This window comes from Chionomys nivalis, chromosome 2 (assembly GCF_950005125.1).
Source record: "Chionomys nivalis chromosome 2, mChiNiv1.1, whole genome shotgun sequence".
In the NCBI taxonomy this organism is placed as follows: domain Eukaryota; kingdom Metazoa; phylum Chordata; class Mammalia; order Rodentia; family Cricetidae; genus Chionomys; species Chionomys nivalis.
In genome coordinates, this window is record NC_080087.1 from 109436945 (window position 1) to 109463224 (window position 26280).

General features: G+C 40.9%; 1 protein-coding gene across 3 annotated transcripts in view; it reads right to left on the reverse strand.

Annotated features, from left to right (window-relative positions):
* Window positions 1–24970, reverse strand: part of Gigyf2 (GRB10 interacting GYF protein 2) — a 139664-nt gene extending 114694 nt beyond the window's left edge. For all 3 annotated transcript variants that reach the window (XM_057754646.1, XM_057754637.1, XM_057754656.1), the window contains exons 1-2: window positions 24905–24970; window positions 17815–17879 (exon numbers count right to left, since the gene is read on the reverse strand). The gene's annotated coding sequence lies outside the window, so the exon portion shown is untranslated. The remainder of the gene's footprint in view (window positions 1–17814; window positions 17880–24904) is intronic.
* Window positions 24971–26280: the final 1310 nt, after the last annotated feature.

Here is a 26280-nt window from a genome sequence, read left to right on the forward strand (position 1 = left end):
GTTGTCAAAGTACCACACTCCACAGGTGTTACTAACACAATAAAAACAGAACCCCTAGAGTTAGGTATGGATTCAATTCCAGACTGCAGTCTTAAGCTGTAAGAGGAGCCTCCTGAACACAGGGAGCAGTTAGGGAACAAATGAGCAGAAAAATCCTGTTCTAGTACACCTGATCATCCTCACTATATATGTACTGCAAAACCTCACAAACACCAAATGCCCCAAAGCTTGAACCCAGCTACTAATTATAATGTGGTTCCCTAGAATTATTTCTGGGTGCAACACTTCTGGAGAACGCTAAGAACAATCCAAGTAAATTAATTCTCAACAGAGCAAACAAAAGAGTGCTCTGATCCTTTTCCTTATGAATTAAAGGAGAAAAATCTAACTTAAGCACTGAGCACCTTACTCAATCCTGAGTTCCAGACCCTAGATTACTCCTTCCCAATCAATTTAATAGAGTTTAATAAACTTCTGGAAGGACTATCTTACACAGTTCCTCCGAATTATAAAACATTAGTTGAAATGGAAATTATGCCTTATCTCTGAACAGTCTTTTCTAAACTAAGAGCTGGGTGCTAAAATGAGAATAGTCTTCCCATCTTTTTTTTTTCCTTTTTTTGGGGGGGGTGGGGATTGGGGGGAACAGGATCTCATTGTGTAGCCTTGGCTGCCCTGAGGATCTTAGTCTGTAGATCAGACTGGCTTCAAACTCATAGAGATCAGTCTGCTCTGTATGTACCACCATACCCAAGGGCATCATTTCAAACCCTACCCAGTTAAATATTTTCAACTCAAACCCCTACAAAGCCTCCTGACCTTTGGCAAAACAGCTTTGAATTTGTAAAACTTGGGATCTGAAGCTGACTCTGAACGCTACTCAGCCAAGCTCCTCTCTAGATTGCCTTCTCTTCACACAAGTTAATTTTTCCTCCATGATTAGTACTATCTGGTACTATTTTGACCCAAGCTTTTCTGTATCTCCCTTCCTAACTTTCCCAAGAATAATCATGACTTATTTAACTATAAATTTCTCAAGTGCTGTCTCTACTAAGTACCTGTGGCTAGAACTATGCTCAAAAGTGTGTAATGGCAAAAAGGGCACAGAGGAAATGAAGACAAATTTTCTAAATAGTCTGGGAAAGAGAGCTTGGGAGAACAGACCCACCTACCCTGCCCCAAATTACAAACTTGATTTTTTTTTCTATAGTATTATTTTGTATGTCATTCTAAATCAATTAAATAAGCTTACCTCAAAGCAGGGAGCTTTGATAAAGGTACCACTGTTTTGACAGTCTGCTGGTCAATGACACTGAAAAGGCCAATCATGTGAAACTCCTGAAATCCTTCACCTATCATTTTCTCTTAATTACTGCTAACTCTTAAAGAGTCTTCTTACATCCTTTCAATAGTCTGAATTAACTCATCTAATTAGAACAAAATTTCTAAACTAGATATGGTAGTGCATGTACAGTACAAAAGCAAAGGAAGAAATGTGTTGAAGGATAGTTAGTCTGCATGTACTATGTAGCCAGACCCTATCTTCAAAATAATTAAAATTTTTAGAAATCCAATTTGCAAAGCTAGAGGAATGGCTCAGCAATTAGAAGCACATACTGCTCTTGCAGAGGACTGAAGTTTGATTCCCAGGAACCACAAAAAGCAACACACAACTATCTATAACTCCAGTTTGGCAGAATTAGACACTCTCTTATGGCTTCTCGTGGAGATGGGGTAGAAGAATCAGTCTCAGCTACAAAGTGAGTTGGAGGCCAGCTTAAGACACACAAACCTCTGTCAAAAAAAAATCTGGATGGAGGGGGGTCAAGCAAATGTCTCAGTATATACACTGTGCTAGAAGGTTACAAGTAGAGAAAGACCATATGGTTAGACATCTGCAACTCACAACTTTCACCTAACTCATCTCTAGCTTCCTCCTCTGGATATATAACTGTCATCATGTTCACCATTTCCACAACACAGTAATTTTCAGTAAGCCAATAATTACTCTCACCTGAAATGTTAAAAATTTACAAAGTGTTCCTCCATACCTCTTTTTATGTTCACCTGTATGTAGTGGAAAGGAGAATAACTATTATTTTCTACATACTAGAATTACACTATAAATCTAGGGATGCCTAACATGGAATATGCCCTGGCTTCTATCCTGGATGTCTCATAAACAGGGCATAATGGGACATGCTGCAATCCCCAGCACTGGAGAGATGGAGGCAGAAAATCAGAAGTCAAGGTAATCCTCAGCTACATAGCAAGTTGGAGAATACCCTGGCATACAGGAGACTGTGTCTCCAAAAAAAAATCCTATTATATCCTCTATTTTGAAAAATTCAGTACAGCTTAAAGGACAAATTTCTAACATATATACAATAAAGTCAAAATTTTTTTAGCCCTTTAAAAAAGTTTTAGAATTATGTTATTTTTTTATGCATGAATATTTTGCCTGCATGTATGTATGTGTACCATAGACATTCCTGGTGTCCAAGGAGGGCAGAAGAGAAGGTGAGATCTCCTGGAACTGGAGTTACATATGTTTGTAAGCCACTATGTAGATGCTGGAAACTAAACCTGGGTACTCTGCAAGAGTAACACTGCTCTTAATCACTGAGTCATCTCTCGAGCTTCAAGTCATAGTTTTGTAAAAGTTATATAATGTTTATAAAACAGGTAACTTCAAGTTTTTGCTGTCGGGAATGAACAGTGCTTTAAACACTCTATGTTTTAAATACTAAACAGATTCCCAAAATCAGTTGCTTCTTTAAAATGGCATATAATACAATGATTTCTTGTTTTGAGACAAGATCTCACCAAGTAGGCTACTGGTCCAGAACTCATTATCCTCTATCCTCTATCTCTCAAGTACTGAAATCACAGGAGTGTACTACCAAGATCAGCAAATATACTGACTTTAGAAAAATTCATTTCAAGTTCTTCTTCCTTTTTTTTTTTTTTTTGTTTATTGTTTTGTTTTCCAAAACAGGATTTCTTTGTAGCTTTGTTACCTGTCCTGGAACTCTCTCTGTGTACAGACCAGGCTGGCCTCGAACTCAAGAGAGATCCACCTGCCTCTGTCCCCCAAGTGCTGGGATTAAAGGCGTGCGCCACAACTGCCCGGCCCATTTCAAATTCTTTACAGTAAGCTTAACATTATAGATACTATACACTGAATATAACTGCCAATAAAGGTTCCATGTTGCCATTTTTGTGATGAAGTCCCGGGGTGTGGGAGGGAGGCAGTGTTCAGCAAAACCACAAAGGCACTGTGCATGCTAGGCAGGTGCTCCCTTCCAGTCTTATACTGTTATTTTTTTAATACCTTTTTTCCCCTTTTTCGATACAGGGTTTCTTTGTGTAACAGCCCCAGCATCCTGGAACTCACTCTGTAGACCAGGCTGGCCTCTGCCTCTGCCTCTGCCCCAAGGGCTGGAATTAAAGACTTGTGCCACCACCGCCTAGTCACTTATACCTTTATCAGTTTATAAGAGACAAGGGTGAGAGAGAAGGCACAGTCAGCATTATAAGCAGTAGGACCTCATTTCAAACCTTAGAATCCACATTTTAAAAGTCAAGAATCAATGATGTACTTTAGTAATCCAAGTGTTGGGTAGGCAGAGGCAAATGGATCCTGAGGCTCACTGGCCAGCCAGTCTAGCCTAATCAATGAACTCAGGCCTATGAGAGAACTCATCTTTAAAAAAGGGGGTAGGGGTGGGGGGCTGGAGAGATGGCTTATAGGTTAAGAGCATTGACTGTTCTTCTAGAGGACCTGAGTTCAATTCCCAGCAATCACAGTGAATCACAACCATAAATAATGAGATCTAATGCTCTCTTCTGGCGTGCAGGCACAACTGCAGACAGAACACTGTATACATAATAAATAAATCAGAAAGAAAGAAAGAAAGAAAGAAGGGAGGGAGGGAGGGAGGGAGGGAGGGAGGGAGGGAGGGAGGGAGGGAGGGAGGGAGGGAGGGAGGGGAAGACAGACAGAAACAAAAAAGAAAGGGCAGGCTAGGCTCAGCTTGTAAAGGCAACTGCTGCCAACCCCAAGAGCCTGATTTTGATCCTTAGAACCCACACAGTAGACAAGAACTAAATCCTGTAAGGTGTCCTCTAACTCCCACATGTGTGCTATAACATATACACATTTGCATACATGCACACAAAGGCACAAATAAATTTTAAAACAATATGCAACTGGTTCCTAAGAAGCAGCAGCTGAGGTTGTCTTCTGGCATCTACATGTAAGTGTACATATATACATAAACATATCTGGCACACAAATATGCACCTGCACACACAGACAGACATAAAGACAAGAATTAAGACAAGAAATAAAGACAAACTATATTCAGATTCATAGTGGAAAGAAGCAATAGGGTAAAAACTAGAAATTAATCTGGTACATAAGCGTGCACGCACACACAAACACACCCACACAAAAATGTAATAAATCTGAACTTAAATTATATAAATACATTATGATTTTAGAAGGAAGAGAACTGTGTAACTTGGTGAAGAGTGCCTGTCTTAATATGTGGTAGGCCCGAGTTAATCTCCAGGACACACACAAAAAAGGTAAGAACCATTATTGATCAGTACAATGGCATCCTGAAAGATAGCTAAACAACCACGAAGTCAACATAAACAAATCAGTTTCCAAAAGTTAAGACGGTCAGTGCTACTCATCTGCAAGTATCCAAAGTCTTAAGGAGGCTAACAGAGTTTAAAGATGGAAGCTTCATAAAATCTCAAACAAAGACATCTATATTACAATATGACAACAGTATTCAAGTCAAAATTATTTATCAAATGCCTACTAAATACCAGTCCCTAATGGGTTCTGCATTATGGAGGAGCACTACAGTCAAGAAACTACTAAAGGGGCTGGAGAGATGGCTCAGTGGTTAAGAGCACTGAGTGTTCTTCTAGAAAACCTGGGTTTGATTCCCAACACTCACATGGGTCACAACCATCTGTAACTCCTGTTCCAAGGGATTCAATACCATCTTCAGGCCCCTGTGGGCACCAGACATGTACATAGTACATAGACTTTCATGAAGGCAAAATATACACACCAAATAAATGTGTGTATGTGTGTGTAAGTAGGTATGTATGTATGTGTATAAAGAAACTCAATGGCTCTCAAAAAAGAAGCAAGAGTTTAACAGCAGAACACAAGACTGAGTAAATGAGAGGCCAGGAAAAGTAACAATGGCAACAGGAAATGAAGTAGCCATAGCCACAGAGAGAAGCCTTGCTAAGAAACTAACCAATACATGCAGCTTATCCTACAACTGCTGCATAAAGGATATGCTTTAGAGGGCTGCAATGTTGACAAGCCAGGATTTGAACTGTTCTGAATGTTCTAAGTTGACGGTTTATAATGAGATATGGTTGCCAAATGTCTTACATTGTAATAACAGGCAGATCTAATATATGTGTGGCATTCTAACTCTTTTGAATCAGGACCAATCTATTATCTTACAACTAAAGCTTTTAAAACAGAAGAATAACCTAAGAGTTTCTTTTTGACTTAAAAACATTAAACAGTTTTTCTGAGAAGCAAGTATGTTCATATGTTCAAAACAACACACACACATACATACACACAAATTGAAAGAAAACACAAGAAATATAAGCAATAGTTCTCAGAGAATGACTGGCTGTAGGGAATACCCAACACCTATTTTCCCCCTGGGCATGGTAGTACATGTCTGTAACTAGAGCTCAGAAGGCTAACATAGGAGGAGCATTAGTTTTGGGCCAGTCTGGGGTAACAACAAAATCTTGCTCCAAAAAAATTAATTAATTAATTAAAGCATTTGCTATTAGTCTATCTCTTGTTCTGTCCTGTCACAAATAGTTTCATATGAATTTTAAACTAATAAAATCCCAGGCTGTAGAGATAGTTCAGTGGTTAAAAGCACTGCCTGCTCTTCTAGAGGTCCTGAGTTCAATTCCTCACAACCACAATTATCTACAGTGTGATCTTCTGCCCTCTTCTGGTATAAGGCATGTGTATCGACAGAGCACTCACGCGATAGATATAGATAGATAGATAGATAGATAGATAGATAGATAGATAGATAGATAGATAGATAGATAGATAGATAGATAGACGGACAGATAGACATTTTTTTTTTTTTGGTTTTTCGAGACAGGGTTTCTCTGTGGCTTTGGAGCCTGTCCCGGAACTAGCTCTGTAGACCAGGCTGGTCTCGAACTCACAGAGATCCGCCTGCCTCTGCCTCCCGAGTGCTGGGATTAAAGGCGTGCGCCACCACCGCCCGGCGACAGACATATTTTTAAAGAGAGCTAATAAAACCCCATCTAATCACTAATAAAAAAGCAAATATAAATATTCAAATTATAAATGTTGCTGATGAGCAAACAATTCTTTTTTGTTTACTTTTTTGTGTTTTTTTTTAATATTTATTTATTTATTTATTATGTATACAATGTTCTGTGTGTATGCCTGCAGGCCAGAAGAGGGCACCAGACCCCATTACAGATGGTTGTGAGCCACCATGAGGTTGCTGGGAATTGAACTCAGGACCTTTGGAAGAGCAGGCAATGCTCTTAACCTCTGAGCCATCTCTCCAACCCCCTGTTTGTTTGTTTTTAAGAAATGGTTGCTCAGTAGGCCAGGCTGACCTTGAACTCCCAGAGATCCACCACTGCCCACCTGAGTCAACAACTTTTAAAATACCAAATCTTCAAATTTTATGGGACAACTTTGTTTTTCTTTTACTTTGCACCTTTTCTGATTTCCAATAAAAGGTTATCTATTTTGGGAGAAAAGGAACATCTTAACTGCAAAAAGGTGAAAGTCATTTTTCCCATCAGAAGGAACATATTACTAACTGAAGGGACAAGATATCCCTCTCCCGAGTTCTTCTAGTCTCTTACCGCTTTTCCAGTAGGCCCAACTTCCAGAGAATAACATTCTTGTACAGAAATATTTAAGGTTAGGTTTTCTACAGGAAATGTATAAAGTATTTTCTTTGGTTCAATATAAAAATCTAATGGATTCAGATAACATTCTCTGGTAAGAACTAACTAGATTATCTGAGTGTATTAAGGGTAAGAACTACAATGACAGTCCCTAGTAAAGATTCCAGCCTAGCAAAAACTACTGAGTAAAAACAGGCATGATAAGAATTAAGGGGAAGTCACAGAATATAAACTATATCTAACACATTGTAAAAGACCATACCTGTGTATATCCAAAACTACTGATGTTTACTTTTGTTTTGAAATTTCATGTCTTTACCTGCTGGGGGAAGGAGGCAGCATGCCAGGCCCAGGAACTGAACTCAGATTATCAGACTTGGTGACAATCACCCTTACCTGTTAAGCTACCTGCCCAGTCCATGAGTTTTAATTTTGGGTTAGTGTGTGTGTGTGTGGGGGGGGGGGTACATTCATGTCACAGCTTGGGTGTCAGAGGACAACCTCCAGGAATCAGTTCTCTCCTTTCATCATGTAGGTTCTGGGAATCAAACTCAAGTAGTCAAGTTTAACAGAAAGCACCTTTTACCCACTGAGCCGTAACATCAGACCACTATTTACTTTGAATAATGAAATTATGGATAATTCCTCTCCTAACAGATCTGTTATTTATATACATAACAAAGAGTTGTTGGCTAAAGAGAGAGTGGATAAAGTGCTTGCCTCCCTAGCTTAAGTATCTAAACTTAAATCCCCATAATCCACAAAGAGGGTGGACATGAAAGTACCTACCCCATGTTCTTTAAGTGAGATAGAAGCACAGAAAGAATTCTCAGAAGCTCACAGGCTGACTAGCCTGGCACTTGAAGCACAAAAACTACAGAGAGACCCTGGCCTCAAAATAGATAGGAGCAGGCCGGGCGGTGGTGGCGCACGCCTTTAATCCCAGCACTTGGGAGGCAGAGGTAGGCGTATCTCTGTGAGTTCGAGACCAGCCTGGTCTACAAGAGCTAGTTCCAGGACAGGCTCCAAAGCCACAGAGAAACCCTATCTCGAAAAACCAAAAAAAAAAAAAAAAATAGATAGGAGCACAACCTCCACAGGTATACCACAGCATACATACAGCCACAAACACATACACACAGAAACATGCTGAAACCTAATTCTTTGTACAAGCTTTAAACAAAAGAGATGAGATGGCTTAGTCATTAAGACTACTGACTACTCTCACAGAAAACTAGGGTTAGATTCCTAGCACCCAAATGGTGACTGACATGTCTGTAATTCCAGTTCTAAGAGATCCAGGTACACATGTAATACACAGACATACAAACAAGCAAAACACTCCTAAGCATAAAATAATAAAAATAAAGAGTACTGCTATAATTTAAGTAGTGCTCAAACATTTCAAATATTTAAATTAAAGAAAAAGCTGAGTCTGATGCAAGCATCTCTAATCTCAGGGATCAGAAGGATGAAACAAATGGATTGTATTTTCAAGGTTAGCCTAGGCTATATAGCCCAATTCTAGACACATGCGCATACACACACACACAGATACAAAGAAAAAGAGAAAGACTAGCTGAATAATCCCAGTACTCAGAAAATGGAGACAAGGGGATCAGAATCACACACATACACACTTGCACACGAGCGTGTGCATACACACGAGAGAGAGAGAGAGAGAGAGAGAGAGAGAGAGAGAGAGAGAGAGAGAGAGAGAGAGAGAGAGAGAGGAAAAAAAGACAGAGAGACAGGGGGCTGGAGAGATGGCTCAGAGGTTAAGAGCATTGCCTGCTCTTCCAAAGGTCCTGAGTTCAATTCCCAGCAACCACATGGTGGCTCACAACCATCTGTAATGGGGTCTGGTGCCCTCTTCTGGCCTGCAGGCATATACACAGACAGAATATTGTATACATAATAAGTAAATAAATAAATATTTTTTTTAAAAAAGACAGAGACAGAGGAGAGAAAGATAGACAACTAAAAATAATAAAAATGAGCATTTCTCTAAAATTTTTTTTTTGATTTGGGGCAGAGAATACATGCACTACCATCCGTGTAGAGGTCACAGAAAAGTCTCAGGTATTGCTCCTCGGGTACAATTCACCTTTTGAAAAGGGATTTCTTACTAGCCTAAAGCTTAAGGAAGCTACCAGGCTAGCTGGCCAGCATTAGAGGATTACACTCCTGGTGTTTTTTTTTTTTAAAACATAAGTTCTGGAAATAACACCACCACTCAGCACTTTAGCAGCCAGAGGTTTTACCCCAACCATCAAAAAGGCTAATTTTCATTACATCTTACTTATTTTGCATTACATATGTGTGTAGATACATGCATACCTTGGGCACATGTGTAGATGACTTGGTTCTCTCATTCTATCATGTGGATCCCTGGAATTGAACTCAGATCATCAGGCTTTGCAGCAAGCACCTTTACCTGCTAAACTATCTCACCCGTCCCTTCCTCAAAAACTGATTTAAAAAAAAAAAAAAAACAAAGGCTGGGCGGTGGTGGCGCACGCCTTTAATCCCAGCACTTGGGAGGCAGAGGCAGGCGGATCTCTGTGAGTTCGAGACCAGCCTGGTCTACAAGAGCTAGTTCCAGGACAGGCTCCAAAACCACAGAGAAACCCTGTCTCGAAAAATCAAAAAAAAAAAAAAAAAAAAAAATTAAACTTAACTTAGAATAAGTGCTCCCAAAATAAATTTAAAAATCAGTTCAAGAAGGAATACAAGCCGGGCGGTGGTGGCGCACGCCTTTAATCCCAGCACTTGGGAGGCAGAGGCAGGCGGATCTCTGTGAGTTCGAGACCAGCCTGGTCTACAAGAGCTAGTTCCAGGACAGGCTCCAAAACCACAGAGAAACCCTGTCTCAAAAAACCAAAAAAAAAAAAAAAAAAAAAAAAAAAAAAAAAAAAAAAAAAAAGAAGGAATACAAGTGACTATATATATATATATAGAGAGAGAGAGAGAGATAGAGATATAGATATATAGTGTGTGTGTGTGAGTGTAAAACAAAGAGACAGAAGCCATAAATTTGAGGGTGGAAGTTATGGGAAGGGTTGGGGGAGAGAGGGGAAGAGGAAAAACCAAGTAACTACAGTTTAATTTAAAATAGAAGAAATAACTACAATGGACAAATTCATCAAGATGACCATCAAGAGTGATAAACCATACTATCATGGAGTTTTGTTTGTTTTGTTTGGAGACAGAGTCTCACTATACCTCAACTAAACTGGAACTCACATTTTAGACCAGACTAACCCTAAGCTAAGCAATCCACCTGCCTCTTCTACCTCCTAAATTGTTCTCACAGTTAAGATAGAGATGGCATGTTCTACTCTGTAATCTTCCTAAAGACTCACAACCCCAAAGAAATCATAAAGAAAATACTAGACAAACTCTAATACAGTGACATTCTACAGAAACACCTGACCAGTACTGAACTCATCAAGGATATCAAAAACAAAAGAAGCATCAGAGCCAAAGAAGCATAAAAATACAGATTAAATGTCATATGTCATCCCAAATCTTATCTTCCAACAAAAAAAAAAAAATAGGTAAAATTAAACAGGAAAAGCATAAATGATAGATTTAACAATGTGTCAATACCGGCTTACTGCCGGGCGGTGGTGGCGCACGCCTTTAATCCCAGCACTTAGGAGGCAGAGGCAGGTGAATCTCTGTGAGTTCAAGAACAGCCTGGTCTACAAGAGCTAGTTCCAGGACAGGCTCCAAAGCCACAGAGAAACCCTGTCTCGAAAAAAAAAAAAAAAAATACTGGCTTATTAACTATAATAGGGAGAAATCCCTATATTATCCTCTCAAATTTCTGTAAGCCTACAACTGTTCTTAAAATGAAAGTCTATCATAAAGACAAGGGAAATTAAGGCTATAACTGTAAAAGTTAACTACTTTTGGTGGTGTTAAGGATGCAATCCAGGATCTGTGCATGCCAGACTGACCCTTCTACTGAGTTACATTTCCAGCCATTTTTTAACAATTAAAAATGAATGGGTGTGGCCAGGAGGTGGTAGCCCACGCCTTTAATCACAGCACTGAGAAGGCAGAGGCAGGTGGATCTCTGTGAGTTCAAGGCCAGTCTGGTCTACAAGAGCTAGTTCCAGGACAGGCTCCAAAGCTACACAGAGAAACCTTGAATTGAAAAATCAATAAACAAATGAATGAAACGAACAAATAAATAAATAAATAGGTGTGATTAGCATATTCCCTCTGACAATCTCAGCACTCGAGAGGGAGGTGCAAGATTGCTGTAAGTGGGGCTGGAGAGATGGCTCAGAGGTTAAGAGCACTGCCTGCTCTTCCAGCAATCACATTTTGGCTCACAACCATCTATCATGAGATCTAGTGTCCTCTTCTGTTGTGCAGACATACATGAAGGCAGAACACTATACATTTAAATAAAGATAAAAAAAAGATTGATGTAAGTTCAGGGCAACCCAAGCTACACATCAAGTTCCATACAAACCTCAACCACCAACTACTATTAAGTAAATAAATAAAAGTTCTTCAATCACACTAGCCACATCTCCAAACTCAATGAATGCATACTTGTAATACTGGTCAACAATAACTGAAGGGCAGTCCATCAAAGCACAAGTTTGGTTAAACAGTGCTAGAGAGTTTTTACTTTTTTTTTTTTTTTTTCAGTTTTTCAAGACAAGGTCTCTTTGTAGCTTTGGAGCCTGTCCTGGAACTAGCTCTTGTAGACCAGGCTGGCCTCAAACTCATAGATCCACCTGCCTCTGGCTTCCAAGTGTTGGGATTAAAGGCATGTACCACCATCACCCAGCTTGCTAGAAAGTATTTTTAAAGGAATTATTAACTGATCATAGCTCAATCTGTACCTACTCAGTCCTAAAAACCTTCAATGAAGGCTCTAGGTTGTAACCTGTAGTAATAGCATGGTTAGCTTGTGTAAGACCCTGGGTTCAATCCCTAGCACACAGTAACTAATGCGTACATGAAACCCTGACACTCAGAAGGTGGAAACACAAGATTTAAAATATTATTTGCCTTTTACTCTATGTCAGCCTTTGTACTAACCATGCAATAACCTCAAAAAAATAAATTTAAACACACAAATGCAGGTATGCACGTACACACACACATTCCTTGGAAAGCTTATCAAGGGGCATAAAAGATCAACATGGCCTAATAATCAAACTCTCAGGCTGGAGAGTTGGTTCAACCACCACTCAGCATAAAGGCGGAATTTTAAAACTGGACACAGTAGTAAACTAATGGGAAGTAAAGCAGGACAGTTATGAGTATGAGGCCAGACTGGGCTATACGGCAATTTTCAGCATGCCCTGGGATATATAGTGTGACCTAGTTGTTAAAAACAAAAACAAAAAGATACTTCAAATAATGGTGCTTGGGGCTGGAGAGATAGCTCAACAGTTAAGAGTACTTGCTCTTGTAGAGAGCTCAGGTTCTATTCCCAACACCCACATAGCAGCTCACAACAATCTATATATAACTCCTGTTCTAGGGGCTCTAATACCTTCTTCTGGCTTCCTCAGGTACCAGGGATGTGTGCTGTGCACATACATACATGCAGGCAAATATTCATACACATAAAAATAAAAAACAAATAAATCTAAAATAGAATTTAAAATAGTGGTGCATGCCTGTAATCTAATCCCCACCTTCGGGAAGGAGATACTAGAAGACATCCACAAGCTCAATCACTGGATAAAACTCTGGGCTGGAGAATCACCTTAGTAGTTAAGAGAACTTACTACTCTTGCTAAAGACTTAGGTTCAGATTCCAGCACCCAAATCATGGCTCAATTTCAGGGAATCTAACCCTCTCTTCTGAACTCCACAGGCACTAGACACATATGTGGTATAAACAAATACATGCAGGCAAAACATTTAAAACACAATCTTTCCAAAAAAAAGTGAAATACTAGACTTCTAGAAATTATATAAAATTTTAGGCTTAAATTTACCTATTTGCATGGTAATAATAATCATAAAACACCATAAAAGCTATCATTCATTAAATGATTACTTCATGCCAGAAATTGATTACATTTTAGATTAATTTCCACAATTTTCCTGGGATATACCTTTTGCTAAGAAAATAAGGTCCCGCCGGGCAGTGGTGGCGCATGCCTTTAATCCCAGCACTTGGGAGGCAGAGGCAGGCGGATCTCTGTGAGTTCGAGACCAGCCTGGTCTACAAGAGCTAGTTCCAGGACAGGCTCCAAAACCACAGAGCAACCCTGTCTCGAAAAAACCAAAAAAACAAACAAAAAAAAAAAACCAAAAAAAACAAAAAAAAAAAAGAAAACAAGGTCCCTTTTGGTTAACTGTGTAACCTGCAGGTAGGTGACAGAAAATAAAGCACATTATCTCTCTGCTTTTCATTATCTACTGATATGGTCCTCAATACTGTAATGGCTAATCTTGACTGCATCTGGAATCAACTAAAACCCAAGCTGCTGGGCACTCCTGTGAGGGATTTTCTTGATCAGATTATTTGAAGCAGGGAGACCCACCTTAAATGTGTGTTGTGTGTGGCATCTTCTGGTGACAGTCCACATAAAAGGACGTGGAAGAAGGGAACTCTGCTTTCTTCCCGCTTGCCCTCACTCTCGCTGGCAAGTTCATCTACCCTGCTGCAGCACCCCTTCACATGATCAGAGTCAGCTTCTTCAGGATTCCAATGCAGACTAAGAGCAGCAGCTTTCCAGGAACCCTTCAGTTTTCAGGGCCAGACTGGGGCTGCTGAGACATCCAGCCTCGTGGACTGAACAATTCTATTTTCAGACTCTCCAGTGTGAGACAACCATTGCTGGACTATGCAGACCACATCCTGTGAGCCAGTCTAACAAAGACACTTTATATATCAGTTCTATTCTTTTAGAGAACCCTGCCTAATACACCTTCCAATCTCCTTGCAATTTTTAGAGTAATGTTTTTCTCTCCTTTCCTCACTCTGTTCCATTACTAACTCCCACCTTTCCATCCACAGTAAACCCTCTTTTAAGAAGGAACATGTTGGGGCTGGAGAGATGGCTCAGAGGTTAAGAGCATTGCCTGCTCTTCCAAAGGTCCTGAGTTCAATTCCCAGCAACCACATGGTGGCTCACAACCATCTGTAATGGGGTCTGGTGCCCTCTTCTGGCCTGCAGGTATACACACAGACAGAATATTGTATACATAATAAATAAATAAATAAATATTTAAAAAAAAAAAAAAGAACATGTTCTTATACTCAGAAACAGGTGTAAGGGGCTTGGAAGTCTTCCAAAAAGTTGTCAGTTTTCAAAACACAAATTAAGGCTCTCTGACCACTGCTTTTACAGGACAGCTTTGCATCCATTTACACAACGGCCATGGTTTGACCAGTGCTTCATCAACTGTCAGTCAGAAAATATTGAGAGTTCTTGCATTTGGCTACCTCTTTCACAACTATGTCATGATATACCAATTAGAAAGTTCCAAGACAATACTTCTGTCAGACAATTGTCAGTCTCTACAATCTAAGGACAAAATGCTGGAGACTAGAGCTCCTAAGACTTCCTCCAGGCCCAGAACAACTTGAATACAAAAAAACTTTATCTCAAAAGAATATGCTAGCCATTAAAGGTGACTCTAATAAAAAGCATTATTGTTACCAACATTTCCCTAATGCTTTAATAATATGCAAATTTTTTATCCTCCTTTTGATGAAAGGCTAAAAATTTAGCATTCTAGAGCTAGTTGTGGGGCGTACACCATTAAGCCCAGCCGAGGGAGGCAGAGGAGGGCAGATCATTCTGGTCTATACAGCTAATTCTAGCCAAAGGTACACAGCCAGACCTTATCTCAAAAACAAAACAAAAAAATCATCCCAAGAAAAACTAAGATGCCATCAACATGGTCATGTCATCTTAATCTTACCTTGAACCCGGGTCTTCCAAAAAGAGATACCCGGGGACTACCAAAAGTTTTACAAAGAACATGTGGGAATCTTTGTAAAACTCACAAAACTCGGGGCTGGAGAGATGGCTCAGAAGTTAAGAACACTGACTACTCTTCCAGAGGTCCAGAGTTCAATTCCCAGTAACCACCTGGTGGCTCACATGGTGCCCTCTTGGAAGGAATGTTGTATACATAATAAATAAATAAATCTTAAAAAAAAAAACTCACAAAACTCTGAGTATTTCGTAACTCAATGTCCACAGTAAAGAAAACAGATCATTTGAGACAACTCTTCTACCTTAAGAATAAATTCAGCTATAATTTGATAACTAAAAAAAGACTTTGGCCTGAAGAGATGGCAATGTCAGTAAAGCTCCTGCTATTCAAGCACAAAGACCTGACTGAATCTTCAGCACCCACAGAAAAAGTCAGGTAGTTGATGCACCTGTAACATGCCAGTCTAGCCAAATTGATGAGCTCCAAGTTTAGTGAGATCCTATCTCAAAAAATAACAGTAGAAAACAATTGAGGAAGCTACCCAATGTCAACCTCTGGCTTCCACATGCACATAAACACAAGTAAACATGTATCCATACACATGTACGCACATATACATTCCCTTCCTTCCTCCCTCCTTCTCCCTCCAAAACATCTTCAGCTGAGGAAAAGAGTACAGTGAGAAGTCAGATCTTTTGACTATTATTACATAAAAGTATTATTACTTTTATTAGTAATCCCTAGTCTTTACATGAAAAAAAATCTAGATATATCGACTGAAGAGATGGCTCAGCAGGTAAAAGGTTTTTTTTTGTTTTGTTTTGTTTTTGTTTTTCGAGACAGGGTTTCTCTGTGGTTTTGGAGCCTGTCCTGGAACTAGCTCTTGTAGACCAGGCTGGTCTCGAACTCACAGAGATCCGCCTGCCTCTGCCTCCCGAGTGCTGGGATTAAAGGCGTGCGCGACCACCGCCCGGCCTCAGCAGGTAAAAGTATCTGCTACCACACTTAAAATCTTGAGTTCAAACCCTAGGGTCGACATGATGAAAAAAAGAACCAACTGCCAAAAGTTGTCCTCTCCTCTGACCTACATGTACACACTGTGATACACACACATGTATACAAACTAAATGTAAAAAGGGTTTTAATCTATTTGTGTGGGTGATCATTCGTGTGTGTGCGTGTGTGTGTGTATGTGTGTAATACTTTTTTTTTTCTTCGAGATAGGGTCTCACTATGTAGCTCTAGCTATCCTGGAACTCACTATATAGACCAGGCTAGCCTCGAACTCAAGAGATTAAATTGCCTCTGCCTCCCGAGTGCTGGAATTAAAAGTATACACCACCAAGTCCAGCAATAAAAAAAAAATTTTTTATTGAAAATTAGAAGTCAGAGGCTGGAGAGACAGCTCAACAGTTAAAAGCACTGCCTGCTTTTCCAGAGGACCCAGGTTCAATTCCCAGCACCTGCATGGCAGTTCACAACTGTCTGTAACTCCAGTTCCAGGCGGCCTGACATCCACAGCAAAACACCAATGCACATAGAATTTAAAAAATATATATTAGAAGTCAAAAAATATGTAAGTTACAACAACAAAGACTTCAAAATGTTCTACTGAAAAAAGTTGCTATTAACTGAGCATGGTGGCACATGCCTGCTAATTCCAACATTTGTGAAGAATGGCACGATTCCCCAGGCCAATCTGCAATTCTATATAGTGAGTTTAAGGCCAGCAGGGTTACAGCATTAGATTCTGTCTTTCTAAAAAAAAAAAAAAAAACAAGGATCAAGCAATGAAGGGATTCAAAGAAATAAAGTTTCCAATGTCACACATCTGTAACCACAGCACTTGGGAGGTAGAGTCAGGAAACTGGGAGTTCAAAGCCAGTCTCAGCTACAAAGTAAATTTGAGGCCAGTCTTGGTTACATGACACCCTATCCCCAAATAAAGTTTAAAATCAAGTGTGGTAGTGCATGCCTATAATTCCAAGACTCAGGAAACAGAGGAGGGGGAACTATAAATTCAAAACTAGCCTGGGTTATACAGTGAGACCCTGTCTCACACATAAACATATACAGACACATACAGAATTTACTTAAGCAAAGGATATAGCTTAGTAATAAAACATGTGCTTAGGCATACCCAATGCCCTGGGCTAGACCCCTAACAACATACTAAAAACAAATTGACTTCTGAATTTCCTAATAATTCTAGAGTACAGAAATACACGATTTCCAAGGTTTATACTATGTCCCTCATATTCCCCAAAAGCTAAGTCTCTATTACTACTCTCTATTCTTGTTTCTTTTCTTTGTTTTGGGTAGATGTGGGTCTCACTACGTAGTCCTGGTTGGTCTAGTACCAATCTAGTACTAACTACTAACCTTTGTTAATAAAATGAAGATCATGTATAATTCTGAACTCTCAAAATATACAGCTTCATGAGTTGCTTAATACTATAAAAAGTATTAACAATTAAAATTCATAAAAATCAGTAACAAATTTTTCCACAAAACAGAGCCACCTGTTTAAACCTTTTTTCCTGAGCTTTCCCACCCCCAAATCTAGAACTTTATTAAAAGTTCTAAATAATATAGCTTTATTAAAAGACTTAATTGGGGCTAAGAAGATAGCTCAGTCAGAAAAGGTGCTTGTTGCCAAGCTTGATGACTTAAATTCAATGATCCCCGGGCATAGTATGGTCAAAAGAGAGAACCAATCCCCAAAAGTTTTCCTCTGACTTTCACTCCACATAAGTGCCATGGCATAAAAGTCAACTCCATTTGGGGATATGGGTAAAGGTCAGTGGTAAACACTTACCTAGCATACACAAGGCCCTGGCTTGAATCCTTAGGGGATAGGGAACTACTGGCAAAAACCCACAACTTAGTGCTTTTCTTCAAACTTACCCCTTCAAAAGTTCTGCTCTCTCACTGCAGGAGGTTTCAGAAAGTTTTCAGGTTTTTTTTTAACACTGCAAATAATAAAGAGTATTCATGTAAATCATCTAGCAATCTCATTAAACTTTAAAAAGCAAGTTTTTCTCATGAATATATTTTACAGACCGATCAAAAATACTAAGAACATCTGGTATGTTTGTAAATCAGACCCCTTGCCCAGCACAGTAGCATGTGCCTAGAGTACTAAGGAGGCTGAGAGAAAGAGGATTACTTGAGCACAGGGATTCAAGACTTAAAACAGTATAGCAAGACTGTCTCAGAAAACAAAAACAAAAAGTCAACCACAAACTAGATTCCATCTAGAGAATCTCACAAGTTCTACAGAGCAATGAAAACTACAAATCTTAAAAAAAAAAGTTTAAGTAGTTTTATGACAATGACCACTTTGGGACTCAAGGGAAGTGACTAACTTGGGTTTCTACTCAGAACCGCTTTACAGTCAGTAGTAGTGACCTGTACAGTACATCTGATGGAAAGAAAGAAAAACATCAGCAGCTGCACAACAATGTGACTCCTGTGCAAAGAATCTGAGCCCCCAAGGTCTGCCTGTCACCATAAAGTCCAAGAAGTAAAGCCTTCAATGTGTCTTCAGCTACTAAACTACAACCTGCTGGTTTTTGAAACAGGGTCTCAACTACATAGTCCTAGCAAATTCATAGATATTCACCTACCTCTCTCTGCCTCCCAAGTGCTGGTATTAAAGGCATCTATTACTATGGCCTGGCCTATGGCCTAATTTTAATGCTGTGCTGAGACAGAACCTTAAAATCCACAAGTGGCTTTGTAGTTATAAAAAGTGCTCTCTGAAGCACAACAACTTCAAGCAGTTTCTTAGCTAAGGTCACATGACGAGAATACTGTCAAAAGATCAGGTATGGTGGCACATACCTGTATTCCCAACACTGAGAAGGCAGAGAGGCAAGAGGATCATGGCACTGAGGCTTGCCTGGACTACACAGCAAGAGTTTGTCTCTAAGGGTTGGAGAGATGGTTCAGTGGTTAAGAGCACTAGCTGCTTTTCTAGAGAACCCAGGTTCCATTCCCTGCATCCACATGGCAGCTAACAACCATCTCCAATATCCTCTTCTGGCCTCTGCAAGCACCAAGCATGCACATGGCATACAGAAATACATGAAAGTCAAACACCTTACACATAAAATTTAAAAAAAAGATAGTCATTTTTTAATTAAGATAAGTTGACAATTTTAATAGCTATAAGAAAACAACTTGAGAAAACCCACTCTACTTTTAATTCTGCAAAAGTAGACATGTTACAATGTCCTCAAGTTCACCCAACAAGTCTTAGATTTCTACATTTAAGATTCATTATTTACTCTATTTATCTATTTATTATTTATAACATGGGGGGATGCTGATGAGGCCAGAAGAAGAATGTCTAACCTCACTGGGGCTGGCAGTTGTGAGCTTCTAGATTTGAGTACTGACTGACCACCCCCCCAGGTCCTCCTGAAGAACAGTAAGTGCTCTTAGCTGCTGAGCCACTACTTCAGCACCATAAACTGTATTTTTTAAAGAGGGAGGAATAGGGGGTAGAGCTAGATTATACAACAAACTCTCCTACAGTCTTAACTCAAGATCCAAGGTATCTCCTTAACTCAAGTTAATAAAATACTTTAGTTAACAACAACAAAAATAATAATACTGTGCTCCTTACTATAGAGAGGTAACTTTAAAAGCAGTTTCGTTTTCTTGTTTTTTCAGACAATCTTTCACATAGCCCAGGCTGGCATCCACCTCACCATGATAGAGGATGACCTTGAACTCCTGATCCTCTAGCCTCTTCCTCCCAAGTGCTAGGATTGCTGGACTGTACCACCCAAGTTTGGTGACAAACTTGATTTTGTTCCTTTTCTCAAGACCTCACACAAAATTAAAGGCAAATCAACAATGGCATCATTTTATATTCCTATGAAATTAATGTATTTCTCATTTATATGAAAGATGACAAAATTAATAAATAATAATCTAGTCAATAATATTAAATTCTGGGGCTGAAGATATATATAACTCAATGAAGAGTACTTGCTTGGCATGCATGTGGCTCTGGGTTTGATTTCCAGCAATCCATGCGGGGAGGAAGAGTGAGAGCACAAGCTAGTAATCACTCTGGTGGAGGCAAGAGGATTAAGAGATACAAGGTAAGCCAGGTGGTGGTGGCACACACCTTTTTTTTTTTTTTTTTTTTTTTGATTTTTCGAGACAGGGTTTCTCTGTGGCTTTGGAGCCTGTCCTGGAACTAGCTCTGTAGACCAGGCTGGTCTCGAACTCACAGAGATCCGCATGCCTCTGCCTCCCGAGTGCTGGGATTACAGGCGTGCGCCACCACCGCCCGGCTCGGTGGCACACACCTTTAATCCCAGCACTCAGAAGGCAGAGGCAGGCCTCTGTGAGTTCCAGGACAGACTCCACAGCTACAAAGAAACCCTGTCTTGAAATCTTGAAACACACACACACAAGACAGAGAGAAAGACAGACAGACAGACAGACAGACAGAGAGAGAGAGAGAGAGAGAGAGAGAGAGAGAGAGAGAGAGAGATTGATTCGAGGTCAAGGTCATCCTCAGCTACTGAGCTCAGTTCAAGGCTGGCTCCCTCCTGTTTGGGGAAAATGGGGTTGGAGACGGGGGTGGTGGTAATAAAACAGCTCAGTGGGTATGGACCTTAAGCCAAATGACCTGGGTTCCAACTTCAGTGGCCTATATGTTGGAAGGAAGAGCTAATACCACAATTTGTCCTCTGACCCCCCACAAACTAAACTCACACTTTTTTTTTTTGGTTTTTGAGACAGGATTTCTCTGTGTAACAGCCCTGGCTGTCCTGGAACTAGCTCTGTAGAACAGGCTGGCCTTGAAGTCACAGAGATCCACCTCCCAAGTACGGGATTAAAGGCATCTGGTTCGCAAATATTTTTAAACAAAAGAAATAAAGTAAACTTACAAAGGAAAAAAATTATATTTTAGAGATACAGTTCTTCAGGGCCTCAAAAATCAATGGTAATTCTGTAACATCACCAGAAAACACTAACAAGGGGGCTACCAGGGAGGAAAAGTCCCTGCTGCCAAGACTGATAACCTAAGTTTAATTCCTGGAACCCACAGAGTGGAAGAATTTCCACAAGTTGTCCACCGACCTCCACAGACACTCAATGGTATGGATGCTTACATATTCATACGCATATACACACATACACACACAAATGTAATTTTCAAAAACTGCTAATGCGGGTCAAGGGGAAATTAAAAGAAGGTTCAGATTTATACAAGAATGAACAAGCAGCATTAATAAAATTCAAACTATTGAAAGAAAATAGGACATTTAACTTGCCTCTAATATATGCAGGCTCAACCTATGAGACTGGTCCAACTATATAATAAAACAGAAAGTACATTAAATTTAATAAGTAGGGACTAATGAAAAACTGAAAAAAATAGTGTTTTTTTGAAGAGGCACAAACCATAGATCTTTTAGAAAAACCAGGAATAAAATTTATCTTGCTACCTTCCCTTATGAAGGTCAACAAAAAGAAAATACATGTAGAGTATTAAAATGCAGAGTCATAAGAACGAATAAACTGATATGACATCAGAGATATTGTAATTTGGAAATGTCATTTCAAAAATTCACAGGGGAACACAATGTAGTTGTAATTAGTTAAAACACCACCTCAGCACTATCATCACTATGTCCTCTGCTGCTGCAAAACACCATTCATTATTATGACCTTGCAATTCCTATCTTCACTTGACTTTGAGGCAAGTCTACTACAAATTATTTTTCATACAAGCAATTCATCAGCGAAAAAAGAAAAGGAAAAAAAAAGGCTTCAAAAGTCAAAATACTAAATTTATCAGGTAAGTTAAAATGAAAGATTATTAAATCAGCCATTTATGAATATAAAAATAAACTGAAAGGCCCTCAGGAAAAAACAAATTTCCCCAATCTATTAAGCATATCAATTTGAGAACTAGTCTGAAAAGGAAAAAGGGAAAAATAGAAAATACTCAACAGAAGCAAAGTCATATAAGGAATACCAATACATATTAGGGGAGCGGGTCCCTGAGCCAATTAAAAACAGGCAGGGCTATACAGAATTACAAGACACTCTTTACTAGTGTGTATCAATTATGGACAATTTAAGCTAATATACTGATTCATTTGATTATATTCCTTAATCACTAATGTCCAAGGGCAATTCCTCATTTTCCTACATACATTTCCAAATAGTCTAAAATTTCCAATTCTTTTTTTTGCTTTGTTTTGGCAGTACAGAGGACTGAACCTGGTCATCGTGCATGCTAGGCAAGTGGTCTACCACTGAGTTCTTCCGAGTCTTACCAGGTAGTCCCCGAGCTTGCAGTGCTTCTACTTCAGTCAATCAAGAAGCTAGGATACCCTTCTTTAAAGGCCATGCCTTTTGAAAAGTATTTCCAGGCAGCCTTAACACCAAAACACAACTAAAAACTTACTTTTAAAATAATTCATTAAACTTCCCTAAAATATATGAACATCCTGAGTTTTCCAAATGAATGGGAGGGAGGGATCTTGGCTCAGGTCTATAGTATCTGATTTTCTACAGATCTCAGCACTTGGAAGGCTGAGACAGGAGTTTGAGGACAGTCAGGATTACACAGACACACACACACACACACAAAGTCAGAAGGGAAAACAAGAGACACACACACTCACCTGGGTTACACACACACGAAGTCACAAGGGAAGAGTCACATACACACACCTGGGTTACACAGACACAAAGTCAAAAAGGAAAGAGTCTCACACACCTGGGTTTGTATGTGTATGTCTCTCTCCCTCTCTCTCATACACACACACACAAAGTCACAAGGGGAAAAAGAAGAGGTATGTAGACATACTGCTCTCAGTTTCTTCCTCACCCCGGTCTCTTCAGCCTAGACAGACTCATGCTCACCCAGCAAGCCCTTAATAGGTCCTGCTGCCAAGTTTCGTCTTTGTCTCAGGGTCTTTGCCCATTTTGCCTCTTAGACTGAAGCAACCTGCCTTCTATCTAGGAGGTGTTTCCTCAAATTTGGGCTTACCTGTAAGTCTCCTCAGGCAACTAAACTTAAAAATTAACCCTTCCCACAACTATTATCCTGTCTCCCTATCTCATTTTTTCAACATCAATTACTCCTACTTTATACAGATGGTCCCTGCACAGAACTGACTTACAATTTTCCACTTTACTATGATGTAAAGACAACATGGACTCAGAGGAAATCATTTCTTCAAATTTTGTTTTCTTCCTGAGTTAGCAATATATGGTACAATACTCCCTGGCATTGCTGGCTAGGAAAAGAGAGCCACAAAAATCACAATTTGGTCATACAATCATGAGGGGGAAATAATCAAGATTCTACATGAGGTTTTGCAGTTAAAATGGGCAGTAGGCTGATTGTATTAAATGCCATTTTCAGCTTACAAAACTTTCAACTTTCAGTAAGTTTAAGGGATGTAGCCAATCATTACATCAGGAAGCATTTGTGTGTATTTTTACTTAAGAATTTAGATGTCTAGAAATGAGCTCCACAGAAATAGAAATTTTTGTCCTCAGCAGGCACCACTGTAGTAAGTACTTGAAGTTTGTCCAATAAAGAATGATAATTATAAAAAAAATGAAATAGCATATAGTCTCTTCTTCCCCAGCCACCGTAAAGTCTTTGTCAAGTACCAAAAAAAGGTATGGTCTCTTCCTTTCTTGGCAAATCACTAACATTCGTTTATGTTAACTCCTCAATGTTGGTATTTTTCCAGATACGTGTCAATTCTAAATGTTTTTCTAGTGTCTTCTAATGTGACAATAAAGTATATATCACAGTTTAAACATTAAAAAGCTGCTACACTAGGGAAACATCATTAAGTGAAGACCAAGTATGTGTTCTCATCAAAATGGGCAATTTCTGCCAGAGTCGCCAAATTAGAAGGATGAAAATAAATGTACAAAAAGGATGATAAATTTTATCATCTAGAAAGTCAATGTTACAAAAACAGGAGAAACTACAGAAGACTTTAGTCCCTGAATAAAACTCTGAGCTAACACTCCTTATAATCCAAGGGATATGGTAGGAAGCCATCAGGGCCTCAAGTCCCTTAATTTCTTATGGTGGACTACTTACCTTCCTAATAGAGCCACTAGGTGTGTTAAAGTGCTTTGACTTTCAAGAAAACGGGAGGGGAGGGTAGACAGTGCTGATAACTGCAAAGCAACGTTACTGCTTCCCAAACGCGGTCAAACAACCTGCTTCTTCCATGCCCTCCCTTCCCTGCTCACTTGACTGTCTATTTTCAGCTACAAAACTGAAGTGTTCAAGAGTGCTTCGTGGGAAACTGCTTGCCCATTGCAACCCGGTGTGAACATTCGGGTGCCCGGAGCTGCCCCGGGCTCTACTTTCCCAAGCCTCTCAGTCCCAGGATCAGATCATGACTCCACCTCGCCTGGGGCCTGCTCCAGACCCGTCCTCCGGCCGGGGAAGCAGTCTTTGCCAGTCCAGATGCTCGGTGGAGAAGGCAAGGGCGCACCTCCCCGGGGCAGGTGCGGGCAGGAGCGCCGGCGGGAGCAGCTGTCGGCTCGCAGCAGCTGTTAGCCGGGGCACCCCGAGGCTGCGCGGGCGGCCGGCCCCGAGGAGCGGGCAGCGGAAGGCGAGCCCTCCGGCCTGACACTGCCCACCCCGCCTCCCGCCTCCTCGCCACGGCTTCTTCCCCCCACGATGCCACGGGGGTGAAGGCAGGGGGCTGCCCTAGGCCAGGACGCTCCCTGGCCCCGCGGCGGCCCTCGCACTGGAGGAGGCTCCTGCCGACCCAGCACCTGCCCTGTCCACACGTCTGACGCCCCCAGCCGGCCGTAGCCGCTGCCGGGCAGCCTCAAGTGTGTCCATGCGGCCGCTTCGGACCGGAATGGCGGGGACGCGACGGTGGGCACCGGGCCACGAAGGCTCGGGGCGCCACAGCGGGGCTTGGGCACGGGATGGCTGCGGGCAGGGGAGACACACCGAGCCACTGGTTACCTGCGGTCCGGGACAGGAGTCTCTCAGAACCCAAGTCAATCCTCAGCCTCAACAACACAAGATGGCCGACACGTCGCCACGCACATCACGTGACCCCGCTCGCCGCCCCGCCCCCCGGCCCGCCTACTTCCCCCACCTCGCTCCCTCCCTGCACTCCAGCTTCCCACGACAGCTTTCCCTTCCTCGGAGGACCGCCCCTCCGGTCGGGCACGCCCCTTCTCGAGACCCGGATGCAGGGCTGGGCAAGGGCGGAGCAGCGGCGGCGCAGGCGCATTCGGGGGCCTTTGACTGAGGTTTCTACCCGCCTTAGAGTTGAGCAGGCATCCCGAGTTGGAACCCGGCCAGAAGCCCTGTGACTCACTGTCCGATGCAACCAATCCAGGGCCAGTTTGCAATACAGAAATCTCTGCACCACTTAGGAGCTGGTTTTCCAAGCTAGAACTTTTCCATAGCTTTGGTCTAGCATTTTCCTGCCAGTTTGTCCATCATGGAGCAAATGGTGAGGCTGAAATTCAAAGCAGTTCCTCTTGTAGTAGAAGTGGGAATTCGTCCTGGAGTGTTGGAATGTGACAGCTGGGAAGGGTTTTCAAGTTCTGACTCTCCCACTACGTGCGGGTCTACAACCCCTTTATATACTGCTACTGCATTCCCTTTTTCGGGCTGCTAGATAATGGATAAGAAACCCAGCAATACATCCGCTGTCCTTCTGGAACTTGTGTTTAGCTGCACATACTATACTTCTAGTGGCTAAGCTTGGTACAGCTACCATCTCGAGTCATCACAGTCTTTCTGGCGCCATTAGTCTTTTCGTATCCCACTACCTCATTTGGAGTTTGGGATCAACCCAGGGCTTTACTCAACCAGTGAACTACATCCTCCAGCCCTTTTATGATTCCTCCCGCCAACTTTTTCTTCTTTTTTACAAATATTCCTAAATTTCTCAAATATTCTTAAATTCTCTCTCCCCCCTCTTCTCTCTCTCTCTCTCTCTCTCTCTCTCTCTCTCTCTCTCTCTCATTCACAGAGATCTGACTGCCTCTGCCTCCCAAGGGCTGGACATAAAGGCATGCGCCACCATGCTGGGCTAGCCCTTTATCTCTTAAGAAGTTATTTTTCAGCCGGGCGATGGTGACGCACGCCTTTAATCCCAGCACTCGGGAGGCAGAGGCAGGCGGATCTCTGTGAGTTCGAGACCAGCCTGGTCTACAGAGTTAGTTCCAGGACAGGCTCCAAAAAAGCCACAGAGAAACCCTGTCTCGAAAAACCAAAAAAAAAAAAAAAAAAAAAAAAAGAAGTTATTTTTCCTTTAAGATGTATTTATTTATTTATTTAGTATACAGTGTTCTCTGTGCATATATGCCTGCACACCAGAAGAG